This window comes from Arachis stenosperma, chromosome 6, assembly GCF_014773155.1.
Source record: "Arachis stenosperma cultivar V10309 chromosome 6, arast.V10309.gnm1.PFL2, whole genome shotgun sequence".
NCBI lineage: Eukaryota > Viridiplantae > Streptophyta > Magnoliopsida > Fabales > Fabaceae > Arachis > Arachis stenosperma.
In genome coordinates this window covers 72,636,016-72,653,968 of record NC_080382.1, presented here as the reverse complement: position 1 = coordinate 72,653,968, position 17,953 = coordinate 72,636,016, and positions in this window count along the sequence as shown.

The window sequence follows — 17,953 nt, the reverse complement described above, 5'->3', positions numbered from 1 at the left end:
TGCTTCAGAACAAGAGGAGGAAATTGACACTGGAGAACGACCGGACAGCCCTCTATCACCACGCACTCCAGGAGGAAACAAACAGGATCGCCCAAAGACATCACCCCCAAACAAAGATCCACAAAATCCCGAAAGAGAAAGGAGCTCGGAAATTCTAGAAGCGGTCCGGGCACAACAAAACCGACTGAAACAACTCGAAGAGGACCTAAAGAGGCAAAAAGAAACCGAACAAGATTTGAGAAGGGAGGCTCGCAAGCGCAGAGAATTAGAAGAAAAACTGCGGAAAATAGAGGCCAACCTGAAAGATCGAACAGAACGCGACACCACCCCCGAAGGCAATCATGATCCCTTCACAAAAGAGATCATGAGGGAGAAGGTACCGCGAAACTTCAAACCACCCGATATGGATCTCTACGACGGCACCACCGATCCAAGTCACCACCTCAGCAACTTCAGAAGCAGAATGTACCTAGTCGACGCCTCCGACGCGATTCGGTGCAAAGCCTTCCCCACCACTCTCACCAAGTCAACTATGAAGTGGTTCGACAAACTGCCACCAAGATCAATCACCAGCTTCGAAGATCTAACCAAAAAATTCCTAACGAGGTTCTCCATTCAAAAGGACAAGGCAAAACATGCCCCCAGTCTACTCGGGATCAAACAAGGTAACCAAGAAACTCTCCGAGAATACATGGAGCGATTCAACAAAGCCTGCCTGGACATACAACACTTGCCCACTGAAGCGGCCATCATGGGACTAGCAAACGGCCTAAAGGAGGGACCGTTTAGCCAATCCCTATCCAAACGATACCCGACCTCCCTATACGAGGTGCAGGAGCGGGCAGAAAAATATATCAACATGGAAGAAACCTCCCAGCTAAGAGACTCTTCTAGGAAGGAATCAACCTACCCACTCCGAGATCGAGATCGGGAACAGAAGAAGAAAGAAGAACACAGCTCGGACAAACCACGGAAGTATCACAACTACACCCCCTCCGAGTCTCCCTGGTAGACGTCTACAGAGAAGTGTGCCACACCGAAAAAATTCCACCGCCCCGACCTCTAAAACACAAGAGAGCAGGAAGAGATCGGTCCGAATACTGCGAATATCACAAGCTCTACGGTCATTCTACCAACGACTGCCACGACCTAAAGAATGTTATAGAAAAGCTAGCCAGAGAAGGAAAGCTCGACAGATACATAGCAGAGAAAGGAGAAGAGACCAGAAAGAGAAGACGAGGAGACAATGAAGGTCGGGCCGAACAAGTCCCGCGAACCCCTGAAAGACACGTTCACATGATAAATGGAGGTTTCGCAGGCGGGGGAACATCCAGATCCTCGCGAAAAAGACACCTCAAAGAAGTCTATCATGTCCGAGAAGACAGTCCCCTGCCCGAGTTACCCACTATCTCATTTACCCGAGAAGATGCTCAAGGGATAATACCCGGGCACGACGATCCAATGGTGATCACCGTTATTCTAGCAAACGCCAACTTACATCGAACCCTGATTGACCAGGGAAGCTCAGCAGATATCCTGTTCAAAGCGGCCTTCGACAAGCTCGGACTTGAAGAAAAAGAGCTAAAAGCCTATCCCACCGACCTATTTGGGCTAGGGGACACCCCGATCCATCCCTTAGGATACATCTCGCTACACACTACCTTTGGAAGGGGCGAGCAATCTAAAACATTAAGCATCGACTACATTGTAGTCGACGTCACTTCAGCATACAATGCCCTCATTGGGCGACCAACCTTAAACAGACTGGCAGCTATAGTCTCGACCCCACACCTCTGTATGAAGTTCCCTACCACAAAAGGAATCGCTACCCTAAAGGGCGACCAAAAACTAGCACGGCGATGCTACAACGAAAGCCTAAACCTAAAAGGGAAAGAGATCAACACGATAGAACTCGGACGAGTTCAAGCCCGAGAAGATCTTCGGCCACAACCAGAGGGAGAAACCGAAAAAGTCCAGATTGGGAGCACACCTGAAAAAATAACAAACATAGGGGCAAATCTCAAGGCAGGCCTAAAAGAGGAACTCATAAACCTCTTAAGGAAGAATCCCGACCTCTTCGCCTGGAAAGCCTCCGACATGCCAGGCATAAGCCCCGATCTGATGTGCCACAAGTTATCAGTATACCCGGGATCCCGACCTGTCCGACAAAGGCGCAGGAAGCTCGGGCCCGAACGCATGCAAGCAATAGAAGACCAAGTACAAGCACTACTAGATGCAGGGTTCATTAGGGAAGTAAAATACCCCCTATGGCTCGCGAACGTGGTCCTGGTAAAAAAGCCCAATGGAAAATGGAGGATGTGCGTCGACTACACGGATCTCAACAAAGCCCGCCCCAAAGATCCATATCCGCTACCAAGCATCGACGCCTTAGTAGACGCAGCCTCAGGCTATAGATATCTCTCCTTCATGGACGCATACTCGGGATACAACCAAATCCCGATGTATGGACCTGACCAAGAAAAGACCTCGTTCATAACCCCAAGGGCAAACTACTGCTACGTAGTAATGCCCTTCGGGCTAAAGAACGCAGGGGCAACCTACCAGAGGCTAATGAACAAAGTATTCTCAGAGCACATCGGACTACAACTGGAGGTGTACGTCGACGACATGCTGGTAAAGACACAAGAAGACAGAAACTTGCTGACCGACCTCACCAGTGTCTTCGGCACCCTCAGAAAACACAACATGAGACTTAACCCGACGAAGTGCACCTTCGCCGCAGAAGCCGGAAAGTTCTTAGGCTTCATGCTGACTCAAAGGGGCATCGAAGCAAACCCGGACAAATGCCAAGCAATACTCAATATGAAGAGCCCGACGTGTGTCAAAGAAGTACAACAACTGAATGGAAGGCTGGCCGCCCTATCAAGATTCTTGGCAGGATCAGCAATAAATCGCTACCTCTCTACTCACTCCTAAAGAAAGGGAAACCCTTCTCGTGGACCCCGGAGTGCGAAAAAGCCTTTCAAGAATTCAAGGAATTCCTAGGACAGCCACCAGTCCTAACCCGACCTTTAAAAGGGGAAGAGCTCGTACTATACCTCTCGGTCGGACATCGAGCAGTCGCTTCAGCATTAATACGAGAAAATGACCAAGGACAACATCCCGTATACTTTGTAAGCAAGGCACTACAAGGGGCCGAGTTAAACTATTAGAAAATAGAAAAATTCGCCTACGCCCTAGTGTTCACAGCTCGGAGGCTCCGTCCCTACTTTCAGGCCCACACCATCAAAGTCCGGACAAACCAACCCATGAGACACATCCTACAAAAAACAGACCTGGCAGGACGAATCCTACAATGGGCGGTGGAACTGTCCGAGTTCGACCTCCACTACGAAGCCCGGACTGCCATAAAATCTCAGTATCTAGCCGACTTCGTCGCAGAATACACTGAGACCCCTGGAACCCCACTCTCATGGAACCTGTATGTCGACGGGTCCTCAAACAAAACAGGAAGTGGAGCGGGGGTTATACTCGAAAGCGACCAAGGAACGCGGATAGAACTATCCCTAAAATTCGAGTTCCAGGCTTCGAACAACCAAGCCGAATACGAGGCCCTACTAGCAGGACTAAAACTAGCCGAAGAGGTCGGAGCCCAGAAAATCACAATCTTCAGCGACTCCCAGGTCGTCACATCACAAGTAAATGGAAGCTACCAGGCCAAAGACCCAACTATGAAGAAATACCTGGACCAAACGCAGGCACAATTACGCCACTTTTCAGAAATACAGATCCAGCACATACCTCGGGAACAAAATGCCCGGGCAGATGCCCTCTCAAAGCTTGCCAGCACCAAGCCCGGAGGCAACAACAGAAGTCTCCTCCAGGAAACCTTACGATCTCCCTCCGTGCTAAGAGAGGAAGAAACGCTAAATATATCCGACCAACAGCAAGGATGGATGACCCCCATACTCAGCTACCTGAAGTCGGGAACTCTCCCCGCCGAAAGAAAGGAAGCTAAAAGACTTACGAAAGACGCCCAGAATTATACACTAATACACGATGTATTATACAGAAGAGGATTCTCAAACCCCCTCCTTAGGTGCGTCCCGACCTCAGAAACAAAGAGCGTCCTCGAAGAAGTCCACGAAGGCATGTGTGGGAACCATCTCGGAGCTCGGGCACTATCCAAAAAAGTAGTCAGAGCCGGGTTCTACTGGCCGACCTTGCAAAGAGACGCAACAGAGTTTGTGAAAATATGCTCCCTGCCAAAAACACGCCAATTTTCACAAGGCACCACCCGAAGACCTTATCAGCATCACTGCGCCATGGCCCTTCGCAAAATGGGGACTCGACCTACTCGGCCCGTTCCCACAAGGACCGGGGCAAGTCAAATACCTCATAGTAGGGGTCGACTACTTCACAAAGTGGATCGAAGCTGAACCTTTAGCCACCATCACGGCTCAGAAAAGCCGCAAATTCCTATACAAGAACATTGTCACAAGGTTCGGAGTCCCCTACTCCATCACAACAGACAATGGAACACAGTTCACGGACACAAGTTTTCAGAAATTGGTGACCGAACTAAAAATCAAACAGCAATTCACATCAGTCGAGCACCCACAAGCCAATGGGCAAGCAGAAGCTGCAAATAAAGTCATCTTGGCCGGGTTAAAACGAAGACTCCAAGAAGCCAAAGGGGCATGGGCTGAAGAGCTCCCCCAGGTGCTATGGGCATATCGGACAACCCCACACTCTACAACGGGAGAATCGCCATTCTGACTAGCTTATGGAATGGAGGCAATGATTCCTATTGAAATAGAGGAAGGGTCACCTAGAACCATCTTCTACAACGAAAAAGATAACCCGCAGGCACAAAGGGAAGAACTCGACCTCCTCCCCGAGGTCCGAGAAGGAGCTCGGATTCGAGAAGAAGCCCTAAAACGGAGAACGGCCCTCAGATACAATCAGAAAGTAATAAAGCGAAGCTTCTCCATTCATGACCTGATTCTAATCCGAAATGACATCGGAACACAAAAGTCGGGAGAAGGAAAGCTAGCTGCAAATTGGAAAGGACCCTACAAAGTGACAGAAGTCCTAGGAACAGGTTATTACAGGATATCCGACCTAGAAGGCAATGAGCTGCCCAGGGCCTGGCACGCCTGTAATCTAAGACGGTACTACAGCTAGAAAGATTTGACCCGAGGTGTACTCTTTTTCCCTACAAGGGTTTTTTAATGAGACACCCGGTCAAGTAAGGCACCCGACCTAGTCAAGGGTAAACACTCTGTAAATATTCTTTCTTTTTAATACTAATCAAATTTTTCTATTTTCTTTTGTTCTTCCTCGTGATGAAACAAATCCTGAAAAAGTACCCCGCCAAGGCACATTAATTTATGCTCGACAAAACGCAAAAAATCATTTGCCAAGAGACCACACAAGGTCGGCAAAGATAAAGCGACGATGTTCAAATTAATGTGAGAAGTTATAAAGTAACTCTGGAAAGGCTCAAAAAGCCAAATAAAAAGAGATTACAAAAATAACTTAAAGGGCCGACCGGCAACAAGGTCGGACCCAACAAAGGAGGTACTCGAAACGTCCGAGGCCCGAGGAAAAGCCCGGACCAGAGAAAGAAGCCTTAAAGGGGCGGAAAACCAAGATTTCGAAAACGCTAGCTAAAAAGTTGTTATCCGAAAACAACTAAAAAGCACAAAAGCGAAAACAAGAAATCAAAACGCTAGCTAAAAAGTTGTTATCCGAAAACAACTAAAAAGCACAAAAGCGAAAACAAGAAATCAAAACGCTAGCTAAAAAGTTGTTATCCGAAAACAACTAAAAAGCACAAAAGCGAAAACAAGAAATCAAAACGCTAGCTAAAAAGTTGTTATCCGAAAACAACTAAAAAGCACAAAAGCGAAAACAAGAAATCAAAACGCTAGCTAAAAAGTTGTTATCCGAAAACAACTAAAAAGCACAAAGCGGAAACAAAAAGTCAAACGCGAACAAAAAAAAAAAAAAAAAAACACCGCATAAAAAAGTTACTACAAGTAGCTAAATAAAGCAAAAGGTGTCCAAAGCGTTCACAGAAACCATCCAAAAAACAAAAGAGCCCACAGGTCGGGCAAAATACCAAAAATACAAGGTCACAGAGGATCAAGGCCCTTTCCAGACTCCGCATCAACTGAAGGCTGCGGAGCAAACATAGAAATCGGAACTGCATCAACGGCAACGTCACCCGGGTTTGAAACCCCACACCAGATCCATCCCCGGCCAAAGAGGAAGTCGGGTTCTCAACAGGAACTTCGGGGTCGGACGCCGGAACCTCATCCTCGTTTGGAGCAGGAACAATCTTTCCCTCCGTAACGACGTTATCCGTACTGAACAAGCTCAGATCTAGGTCGGGAGCAAGAACCCGAACCTGAGCCTTCAGATTTTCAAACATAGCGTCCATGCCCTTGGCCACATGACTTTCCAGCTCGTAAAACTTGTCCTGCGCAGATTGCAACTCCTCCTTCGTCTCCACAAGCTCGGCATATAGCCGAGTATAATTCTCTGTGGCCGCCTTCGCCATCTCCTCAGATGTCTTCGCTGACGCCACAGCCGCGGTAGCCCTAGCCTTCTCTTTCTCCAAAGAAGCCTCCAGCTCAGTAATCCTGGCAGCCTTCAGTTGACTAATCTTATCAAGCTCGGACTGAGCCTTCTCAAGTCGGGAGCTAGTCGCCCCAAGAGGAGATTTCTTGAACTCCCGGGCAATAGCGGCATGAAGACTAGCCATCCGGACACAGCTCCGCGCCATATACTGAAAATGATGCTCCATAGACACATCATCAGTAGAAATAAAGGTCTGAGGAAGGATATGCTGCTCAATCCAACCAAGAGCATCAAAGTCCTTATCATTAAAACCGGCAGAGGTCTTCTGCTTCTTGGAAGGAGGACCCGAGAACGGAGGAGGAGAAGAAGTAACAGTCCCAGAGGCCGGAGGATCCTGACTTATAGCTCGGAACTGAGGAGTCGGAATAGTCTTCGACCGAGTCTGAACACCCACAGTAGCCTTCTGTGGAGAAGATCGGGCAGAATCCTGCCCGGCCTCGATATTCCGAGCAGCAACCGACTTCTTCGTCCGACGAAGGAATTTCATGGAATCCGCCTGAGAAGACATCTCTGCAAAGAAATAGAGAAAAGGATTACAACAACAGAAATTCCACCAAAAACAGGCAATACAAAAATACTACAAAAAGATGAATTTCGGAAGAGGTCGGGAACTACCTAACTCGGAACGGAGAAGGCTTGGATCTCCCAACATTTTCTTCGTGTCCAAGTGAGGTGCCCGACCCCATAAACTGCTCACCACACCCACAAAAGCCTGCTCCACCTCATCTAGACTCTCAAAGGTATACTTAACAGACACTACATTCTCCTGCCAACAAAGAGGAAAAGAAGGCTCCCCACTCTCATCTAGAAAGAAAGGTCGGACGTCTCCAACAGCCCGAACCTTGAAATAAAAGTTCTTAAAATCGTGAAAGGACTCATCATACAGGGTACAAAACTTTCTTCCCTGGTTAGCCCTAAAAGAGACCCAGGACACCTTCCCTCCACCCGACCCCGGCTTCGTCAACACAAACAAATAGGAAAAAAGAGAAATAGAGGGAGAGACACCCAAAAACTGACACAAAAGTTGGAACAGCTTTAAAAAGGCCCAAGAATTTGGATGGAGCTGCGTAGGGGCAAGGTTACAAGACCACAACACCTCGGACTCCAGGTCGGTAAAAGGAAGTCGGACGCTCAGTTTAGAGAAAAACAATCATAAGCGTAAACGAAGAGCTTCTCGGAACTATCTAAGGGCGGGAAGCACACTCTCTCCTCGGAATCCGGGGCTACTAGCTCATAATCCCTCTCGGACTCTCTATCTTCACATACACTACATTGCCTACGAAACCTAGCTAAATACTCAGAATCTACCACAGAAGGGACTTTTAGAGGAACAGGATCTACCCAACCAAGACCACTCGGAATCTTGGTCGACATTGCTTGAAGAACCTTTCGAGACATAAAAATCTTGCCTACAAAGAAGAGTACAAACAGCAAAACAAAAATCACATAAAGGCAGCAAAAACCTATTCAGCAAAAGCAAGAAAGAAAGATCTTTTAGAAGAAAATACAGCAAACCCGGAGCAAAATACCAGAAAACAAAAAAGAGCCCCCCCATGTACAAACAACAAAGCAATGGCGGCGCCTCTTTTCGGGGCAACCCAAGCATAGAGAAAAAGAAACAGACAAAGAGCCACACAAAAGAACAGAAGCATACGTACACAAAAGAAAAAGAGACGAGAACAAACCTGGAAAGAAAGAGAACGACGAGTTCCGACAGCAAGAAACAGGCGGCGCAGAAGAAACCCCGGAAAAAATGCACAGAAAGAATCGGAGAAGAAGAAAAAAGAAGGAGCGGTGCTCGAAGGAGAGATGGCGAAAACTCAGAAAAACGGAAAAGGGAAACAGAATAAACGAAGAAAATGAGGAAAGGGGCAAATAAATAATGACCTTCACAGAGCCCGAACGGAAATCGAGGAGAAACGGTAAAAAGCAATAAATGCTGAAACGGCCATTTTCAAATTTTGAAAAAGCTACTATGCCCGAGCTCGACCTCTCAAAGGACGAACTCGGGCAGGGGCACTGTTCATACCCTGACCGAGCTCCCCAAACTCGGTAAGTCCATAGCAGGTCCGACCTTGTTCCAAGGCCCACGCCTGAGGTCGGACCTCGGACAAATAAGCTAAAGAAGGCCCATCAAAAGGAACGAAGCCCAAAAACCTAAAGGCCGAAACGGCCTAGGAAAGGCGGTTCCACAAAGATAGGGAAAAAACCCCCAAAAGATAAGATAAAGATAAGAATATCTTATCCAGGGAAGATCACGGCCAACTACTATAAATACACTGGAGCACCCAGGTATAACAGACATTCTATATTCTACACATATCTGCTTGGACCCGTGCTAACTTAAGCATCGGAGTGTCATTGCAGGTACCACCACCCGCCGCTCAGCGCATCAAGCTCGGGTCACGGAACCCCCATCTCGGGTCTTGCCAGAGGACCGAGCTACACATTTCAGGTAACCCTCGGAACAGGAGGCAACCCATGTTTTATATCCTTTCCTTTAAATCTTTAATAGTAGTTAATAAAGCGAGTTCATGAATTCCAAATTAATTTCGAAAAACACTTAGATGAATTCTTGTATACAACATATAGTGCACAACAAGTTTGGTGTTCAGGGCACACTAAGATGGCATATACACAATTTATATCATGTCAGTCTTAGAGCCTTAATCAAATCTTTTTACACCACATGCTCACAAACTAAGTTTGGTGTCAATAATGTTGCATGCATGAACACTTAGCTGGTCGGTTGGTTTGCATTCATGAATGGCACTTAGTTAGTCAAAAGCAAAAATTAAAAAAAAAAAGTAGTTAGCCTCCCATTCTTATTTTTCAGCCACAATTCAAACTAATCTCTCTTTTCTTTTGTCTTGCAAGGAAATTGAAGGGAATGTTGGAGGGAACTGATGGGATAACCCAAAGGGGATCGGTTCGACCACTTCACCAAGGGAACTACACACATGTCTTCAAGGGGAGTGCCTTGGGAAGTGTTTCCATGCAACATTGGAGGAAGGATGTCCTTGGAGACTGAACCAAGAACCTCATAAAAGTAGTGATCCTTGTGCCTATCTAATCCCAAATCCCAACCGTCCACTATTAAGCCGTACTATCAATCCAAACCCTTCAATCACCCACTATTCTCCTATATATATACCACTTCACTTTTCACCCTTCTAGTCCAATTCCTCACTTTCGGAATACACACTCAACACTTATTCTCCCATCAAAAGCTTTTTCACACACTCTCATAGCTACATCTTTTAAGCTGCAATCATCCATACTTCTACAAATTCGAAATCAAAGGTTACTCATGGCATCGTCGAGCTCTAAAAGAAGAAAAGGGAAGGAGCCTATGGAGCAACCCCCTTTTGATGAGAAGAAATTTAGAACCTTTCACCATGCATTACAATTTGGGTGGATGGTTGATAAAGAGATCATATATGAGCTAGGCTTTCAAGTAACGAAAACTGAGTGTCCCAAAATCACAGAGAAGGTGGAAAAGAGAAGATGAGAGCTCCTCATCGATCCGGTCACAAGAGTAAATGCAACTCTTGTAAAAGAGTTTTATGCAAACGCGGTTAGGTATGATAGGGCAGATAAATCCTATATAAGCTTCGTAAGAGGGGTAACGGTGGATTTTAGTCCCATGAACATCATGAGGGTGTTAAAGCTACGAACCATACCATTTGTAGAAGAGAGCTATCAATCCAGAATAGATAGCAGCCCAAATTATGACCAGATTGTGGAAGATATCTGCATACCAAGAGCGGATTGGGTAAGAGATTCCCATAGGAATCCCAAATTCATTAAGAGAGGGGATCTCACCCCTGAAGCAAAGGGGTGGTTTGAAATTGTAAGGAGATCCATCCTTCCCGCCAGAAACAACTCCGAGGTAAACCGTAAGAGAGCAACAATGGCACAATGTATACTCAAAGGGGGAGAGATCAAGGTTCATGAACTCATAGCTCAGGGCATTCGGAAGTTCGCTGAGAAAAGTGATTCTGGAGGAAGGTTAGGCTACCCCAGCACCATTTTCCGTCTGTGCACAAAGGCTGGGGTGGTGTTCGAAGATGGAAACCTGATAAACCCCATTTTTAGGGTTTATCTTGTATTGCTCTCGAGGGTTTTATCAATGATTCTACACACTTTTCATATGGAAATACATGATTTTGTGTTCCTTTCCCAATTTTGCCTCATGGATGAAAACATGCTCCTTTTGCACTAAATTATATATATTTTTAATCCTCCTCTAGTGCCATTCGATACTGTGACCTGTGTGTTAAGTGGTTTCAGAGTTATAGGGTAAGGATGACTTGGAGGAGAGAATGGAAGCATGTACAAAGGAAAGGAGCATGGGAAATTGAGCTTTGGAAACGTCAGCAGCGGCGCGTGCGCGCACATGGCGCATTTGCGCAGATTCGCGCCACAAGAGCTAAAGCTAGGAGCCAAGCTACGAGCCGGCGCACTTAGCGGCTAGGCCATGATCCTCATAGATGCGCCCGCGCACATTACGCCCGCGCGCAGATTGCAAATGCCCCAGGGACGCGTACGCGTGCTGTGCGCGTATGCGCCGATTGCCACACATGATTTTTTAAAGAGGCATGTGACTAGTGCGTGGAGGCAGTTAGAAATCCTGGTTTGGGGAGGAGCTTTGGCAGGAAAATGCTTAAAAAGGCCAAGGATTGAGGGGTTTAGGGGATTTATTCATTTTGGACACTTTCTTAGATATTTTCTTAGAGTTGGTTACATTTTGGGTAGAGAGAGAACCTTCAACCTCTCTCTAGAATTTCATTCTCCATTGCAATTCTCCTTTGATTTTCTTGGTGAGATCCATTGTAATATACTTTTTTTTGATGCAATTAGTAGATCTACTCTTCTCCTATTCTTAATTTCTCAATTTGTGTTCTTTGATCCTCTCACTTTGGATCTAGCTTTGTCTTTGTTACTTGGATTTGGAACTAGTGAATTGAGGTACTTTCATATCTATCACTTGTAATTGTTCAATTGTTGATGATTGTGTGATTTAGATCTCTTGAATTCAATTCTCCTTTTCAATTTCATAATGCCTCTTGTGAATGCTCACCAAATGTTTGATGAAATGCCAACACTAGTCATGGAGTAAAAGTCCTTCACTTGGCTTAGGGTTTGAACCATTAGAAAAACTTGAATAGTGGATGTCAATTGTTGAGTGCGAATTAAGAATTGCTAATTGGTTTGGAGTGCACTAAAGCTAGACTCCTTTAGGGTGAAGCTAAGAATTGTGACTCAAGCTAATTACTTTCACTTGAATCTCCTCTATAATTAGAGGTCAACTAAGTGAAGCAAGACTTAATTGTTATCATCATTGAAGGAAACTATAGTGATAGGATTTCCAATGTTAACCCTAGGCCAAGTCCTTTAATATTGATTGTTTGTCATCTACTTTTGCTAGCTTGGATTAGTACACCGATCTTCGAAAATCACAACAAAAGCTTCCTAATCAATAACATGCATTCTCTAGCAATTCCAAGGGAGGATGACTCGGGAGATTAATACTCTCGATTGTAGATTGTAGAATTGTTTGATACGAGATTTGAGTGTCGATTAGACTATACTCACGATTGTATTCACTATTAAATTCTATATCGACATACAAAATTTCGTTTATCAAAATTCGCCGTTTCTGGGGAATTGCTTATGTGTGCCATGTTATTGCTTAGTGTAAATATGTGTATATGTACATACTTGCATTTTCTCTTGATCACTTCTTTGTTTATTGAGTAATTCCACTTATTACCATGATCTTTACACTCTCTTCATTGCATGACACGTTCACAACCGAATCCGAGCTTAGCCCCATTTGATCTAGAAATTGAACAAACTTTGCTTCACATTAGGCAAGCTCGGAGGTGGTAAACCTTTGGGGAAGGTGAAAAGGTTCCTACTAATTCACCAACCTTACCCGAAGTGCATTTCGAACCGTCATTCGAAGAAGGCACTAACTATCCCTCTGTTAATACTACTAATAATTCTTCTTTTGATCTAGGTACCAACACCATGGCCGCTCCAAGGAGAGTTACTCTCAAGGAAGCGGGTGCACCGGATTATGTTCTTCAACCCGTTCATATGCTTCATCCCAACTTGAATGCGAATTTTGAACTCAAGACCGCTTTGATTCACCTCCTACCTAAATTCCATGGACTTCCCGCACAAGATCCTATTCGACATCTCAAAGATTTTCATGGTATATGCTCAACAACTAGACGGGAAGGATCCGATGAAGTTGCTATATGGTTGTTTGCCTTCCCATTCTCTCTTGAAGATAAAGCTAAAGAATGGTTCTACACTCTACTTAGTGAGGTTATTTCCGATTGGGACTTTGACGAACGGATTTTCTATTAGTAAAGAAATATAAAAATATGATCATGTTGTAAGTATAGCTTCTAAACCAACAGAAAATCCTTTCGTACAAACGTTTGGTTGTTACAAGTAACAAACCCCTTTGGAATTGATAACCGAAGTATTTAAACCTCGGGTCGTCTTCTCAAGGAATTGCAGGGAAGTATGATTTATTATTGGTTATGGAAAATAGTGTTTTTGGGTTTTTAAAAGGGTTTGAATAAAAGAAAATAGATTGCAGGATTTAATAAATCAATAGCTAATAAAACTCTTGGCAGGGTATGAAAACTGGAAGTTCTATCCTAGTTATCCTTATCAATGGTGATGAGAATTATACTTTTGCTCCCACTAAGTTAACCTCTAACTATGAAGGTCAGTCAAGTGGATAAATTAATTTAACACTTAAAGTCCTAGTTAACTCCTAAGGAAAGACTAGAGTTATAGGAATCTAAATTAATCATCCAAGATATTGATGTGTGGAAAACGATCCAACACAAAACTCACCGGCAAGTGTACTGGGTCGCATCAAGTAATAAAACTCACGAGAGTGAGGTCGATCCCACAGGGATTGAAGGATTGAGCAATTTTAGTTTAGTGGTTGATTTAGTCAAGCGAATCAAGTCTTGGTTGAGTGGTTTGTAATTTGCAGAAACTAAATTGCAGTAAAATTAAAAGGGAGAGGGATAATTGACAAGAATTTAAAGTGCAGAGAAATTAAAGAGGCTGAATCTTAAAGTGCAAGTAATATAAATTGCAGAAACTTAGATTGCAAGAAATGTAAATTGCAGAATCTTAAAGTGCAAGAAATGTAAATGGCTTGAATTGTAAAGGGAATTGGGAATTGGATTTGCAGAATTTAAACAAGGAAAAGTAAAATTTCAATAAACAGAAATGGATGCAATTAAACCGGATCTTAAATGAAAATGAAAATAAGCTTGGTATAACAACGAAACAAGGAAATTGAAATTAAAAACTGTAGATCTCAGGACTCAAGAGAATAGATAGCCAATTCTAGATCTCACAGCCTTCCTAGATCCAGCAAGAACAATTGCAGAGGAAATGAAGAAAAGTAAATTGCAGAGAAAGTAGAAGAAGAAGCAATTAACAGAAATGGAAATTTAATTATGCAAAAAATTAAACAAGATCTCAAGGTGAGATTGAAACAGAAGTTCTTCAATTCTCCACTCAAGATCCAAAGCAAGAAAAGTAAAGAGTGCTGAGCAAGAACAAGGAAGAAGAGAGATCAATTCTCCTTTCTAATTGTCTTGAATTCTAAAAACAGCAACCAAAAATGTAAAGGTGAGCTCTCTCTGTAAGTGTTCTAAGAATTCTCAAAGGAAGCTCCCCGAAAACTTAAATTCTAAGCTATTTATACACTCTCTTCAAATGATCTTCAAGCCTTGAATTGGGCCTTTGCTCTTGATGGACTTGGGTTGAAAAAGGCCATTGTTGATTGCACTTGGAGTTGGAGAGAAACCCATTTTGAACCGGGACATAGAGCACAAAAGCTTGAGTCAAAGTTTGAGGCAAACTTTGGCTCAAGCTTTTCATATCAGCCACCCCCTTTTGCTGCTATCCACGTTTGAGCTAAAGTTTGAGGTCAAACTTTAAGCCAAACATGGATCCCCTTATGTGCATGTGTGGCGCCAACGTTTGCCAAAAAGCTTGAGGCAAACGTTGGCGCAAGCTTTTCTCCTCCAGGGTGTGCATGTGTGGCGCCAACGTTTGCCAAAAAGCTTGAGGCAAACATTGGCGCAAGCTTTTTGCCTCCAGGGTGAATTTAATTCTTCCCAAAAGTTTGAGCTAAAGTTTGAGGCAAGCTTTTACTCAAGCTTTTCGTTCTCTCTTGCTCCTTGCCCTTTCTTCTTTCTTCAACCTTCTTTAAAGCTCTTTTCACCTGTCATCAATCAACCAAACACATCAAAGCTATGCTCAAGATAATGAGTTTGTTATTCTTTCATAATATATGACAATTATAGCATAAAATCTCATGAAATTACATTAATTCATCCATGGTTGATTGAATCAAAGGAAACATGAAATTCTACCCAATTGGCTTGCTTATAGCTCAAGAAAGTGCATAAAATCAATTGAAAACAAAAGAAATAGACTAGTGAAACTAGGCTAAGATGACTCGTCATCACAACACCAAACTTAAAACTTGCTTGTCCCCAAGCAAGAAAGAATTATTGAGAAGAAAGAATGAAATGGAAGAGGGTGTTCATGCTAGCAGAGTATTATTGGTAGCTCATGGGGTTTTCATGTAGATATGTAAATACTCACTTCTTATTGACTTTTAGGCCTAGAAGGTCTCCCTCAAGCATCAAGTAACACACTGCTATGACCTCTCATTATTCCTTTGTCCTTGACTATTAGTTTTTTTTTTCAAAAGCTCTAGTTCAGTGTCATGTGTAACAAGTTCTTTTCTTTCTTTATGCTTGACACATTATTCACCATAGACACTTGGCTCACATTCCTTCTTAGAACATTGATGCCCAGCACCTCTTTGGGTTACTAAATGCCTTGTAGTTAGGTTGCTCTTGATAATGGACTTTCAGTTGATGATCCCGGGTTAGTTAACCCAAGTCACCAAGTGTTGATGCACTCCAAAGAACTTAGTAATCCAAGCAGATCCTAGTACAAAGACACCACAGGCATATATTCTAAGGTTCAAGCTATTGGTGTCTAGCTTTGTTTCTTTTTTTCTTTTGTTCTGTTGCCACTTTTGGCTCTTTCTTTTCTCTTTTTGTTTTTCTTTTTAACCAAGGACTTTTATTTGATTGAGATTCATAGACAGTGAGCTACTTTCTACTTAAAAGGAGACAGCCTAGTTCTCTTATTCACTTAAAGTGAGCTATCATACAATCACACATACATACCACCACTTACTTTTATTGTACTTCTATCTAACAAAGAACTAACTCACTTCACATTCAAAACATTTTTTTTATTGAATTAAAGATGCAGGGGACAAAACATGCTTTTAGTTAAGTGAAAGTAAACACACAAGCACACACTTAGACTAGCTTACTTATTGCAAAGAGTGATTCTACTTGTACTAGATGAACACTTTAGCAAGACATAAGTCAAGGCATTACTCAACAGCAGTAGTTAAGTATAGATACAACCTATTGGTATGCAGTTTTTTTGTCCTTCCTTCTGTTGTGCCCGCTTTTTGAGTTATGATGCATAATGTCTTCAATTGGTGGTTAGTTTCCTGCATAATTCTCAAAAGTTGCTTGCTTCTCAAGCCCTTAGGCGACTGATTAGTACATATGAACAGAGTATGGCTTTTGGGTTTAATTTTGGTGTGGGAACACCAAACTTAATTCCTTGCCACTTCCTCTGATACAACAGGTTAACTATATGTAAGATCTTGTGTCTTTGCTAAAGGTTACGGAGTTAAGACTAGGAAGCAGTTAAGTGGTTGAATAATCTGTTTGATTGCTTGGAGCTAGCATTGGTCAGGAAGTGAGAATGTGCTTTTAAATGAGGTTTTGGTGGAACACCAAACTTAGAATCCTTCATTCTCCCTTCAATTGTTTTGGTGTGCAACACCAAACTTAACTCTTTGCAATGCATACCAATTATTCAACATTTTTATTGAAAAGGCTATGAAAAGAAAACTACCTCAGGCTGGGTTACCTCCCAACAAGTGCTCTTTTAATGTCACTAGCTTGACATTGGGGCTTTCTTTTATGGTGGTTGATGATTGTAGTGCCTCAACTTGTCTCCCCTGACTGTGATCCTCCTCTTTGTTCTCTGGTGTTCAATTTCAGCATGCTCTAATGAGAGTATATTGCTGACAGTGTAATAGTCATCAGTCTGTTGGCTTGCTCCCAATTGTTGATAGATCAATTGCACTTTATCACCTTTGGAAAGCCCTTCTGTTGGAATCTTTCTGTTCTTCCAATCCCTTTTTGTCTTGTTTCTGTGTTTCTTGCTTTCTTTTGTTAATCTTTCTCCTTTGGCCGTAGGCTTACTTTGGAGATCTCTCTTCTTAGTAGCTAACACTCCAATATCCTCTTGAACTTCTGCATCCTTCTGCACAATCTTTTGCCTTGGGATGTTGCTGTGAATCGCCTTGTTGCTTTCTTCCTTTAACTGTGATTCTTCCTTGTCGAGTTCCATATAGTCTTTCTTTTCATTAATGAACTGCGCTTCTGGTAATACTTTCAGAGTGACACTATTATCATGCATTCTGAGAGTTAATTCCCATTGCTCTACGTCTATGATAGCCCTAGCATTGGCTAAGAAAGGTCTCCCAAGTATGATAGAATCACTTTCATCCCCATTTGAGTCTAAAACCACAAAATCTAAAGGGTATATGAATTTGTCCACCTTGACCAGAAGGTTTTCAATCACACCCCTGGGGTATACCATTGACTTATCTACCAGTTCTAGAGACATCTGTACCGGTTTAACTTCCTCTATACGCAGCTTTTTCACCAAGGAAGAGGGTATTAAGTTGATACTTGCTCCTAGATCGCACATTGCCTTAGTGATGGTTAATTCCCCAATGGTGCAAGGCAGCCAGAAACTCCCAGGGTCTTCAAGCTTAGGGGGAAGACCTTTCTGGATCAATGCCCTGCATTCCTCAGTAAGCAGTATGGTCTCTTTCTTATACCAACTTCTTTTCTTGTTGATAAGCTCTTTCAAAAACTTGGCATACAGAGGCATTTGTTCAAGTGCTTCAGCCAAGGGAATATTGATCTCCAGCTTCTTGAAAGTCTCAAGGAACTTATGAAAATGTTGGTCCTTAGTTTCTTTGCTGAACCTCTGGGGATATGGTAGTGGAGGTGTGATGCTCTTTCCCACTTGCTGCTGTCCCTGAATCACTTCTTTTGAACTGTGTGGCTGGTTGTTCTTCTCTTTGAGTTTCTCAGTGTCCTTGTTTGGCGTCACAACTTGATCCTCGGCTTCATCTGCCTTTGTTGGCTTTTCATCTTCTATCGGTCTTTTGCTA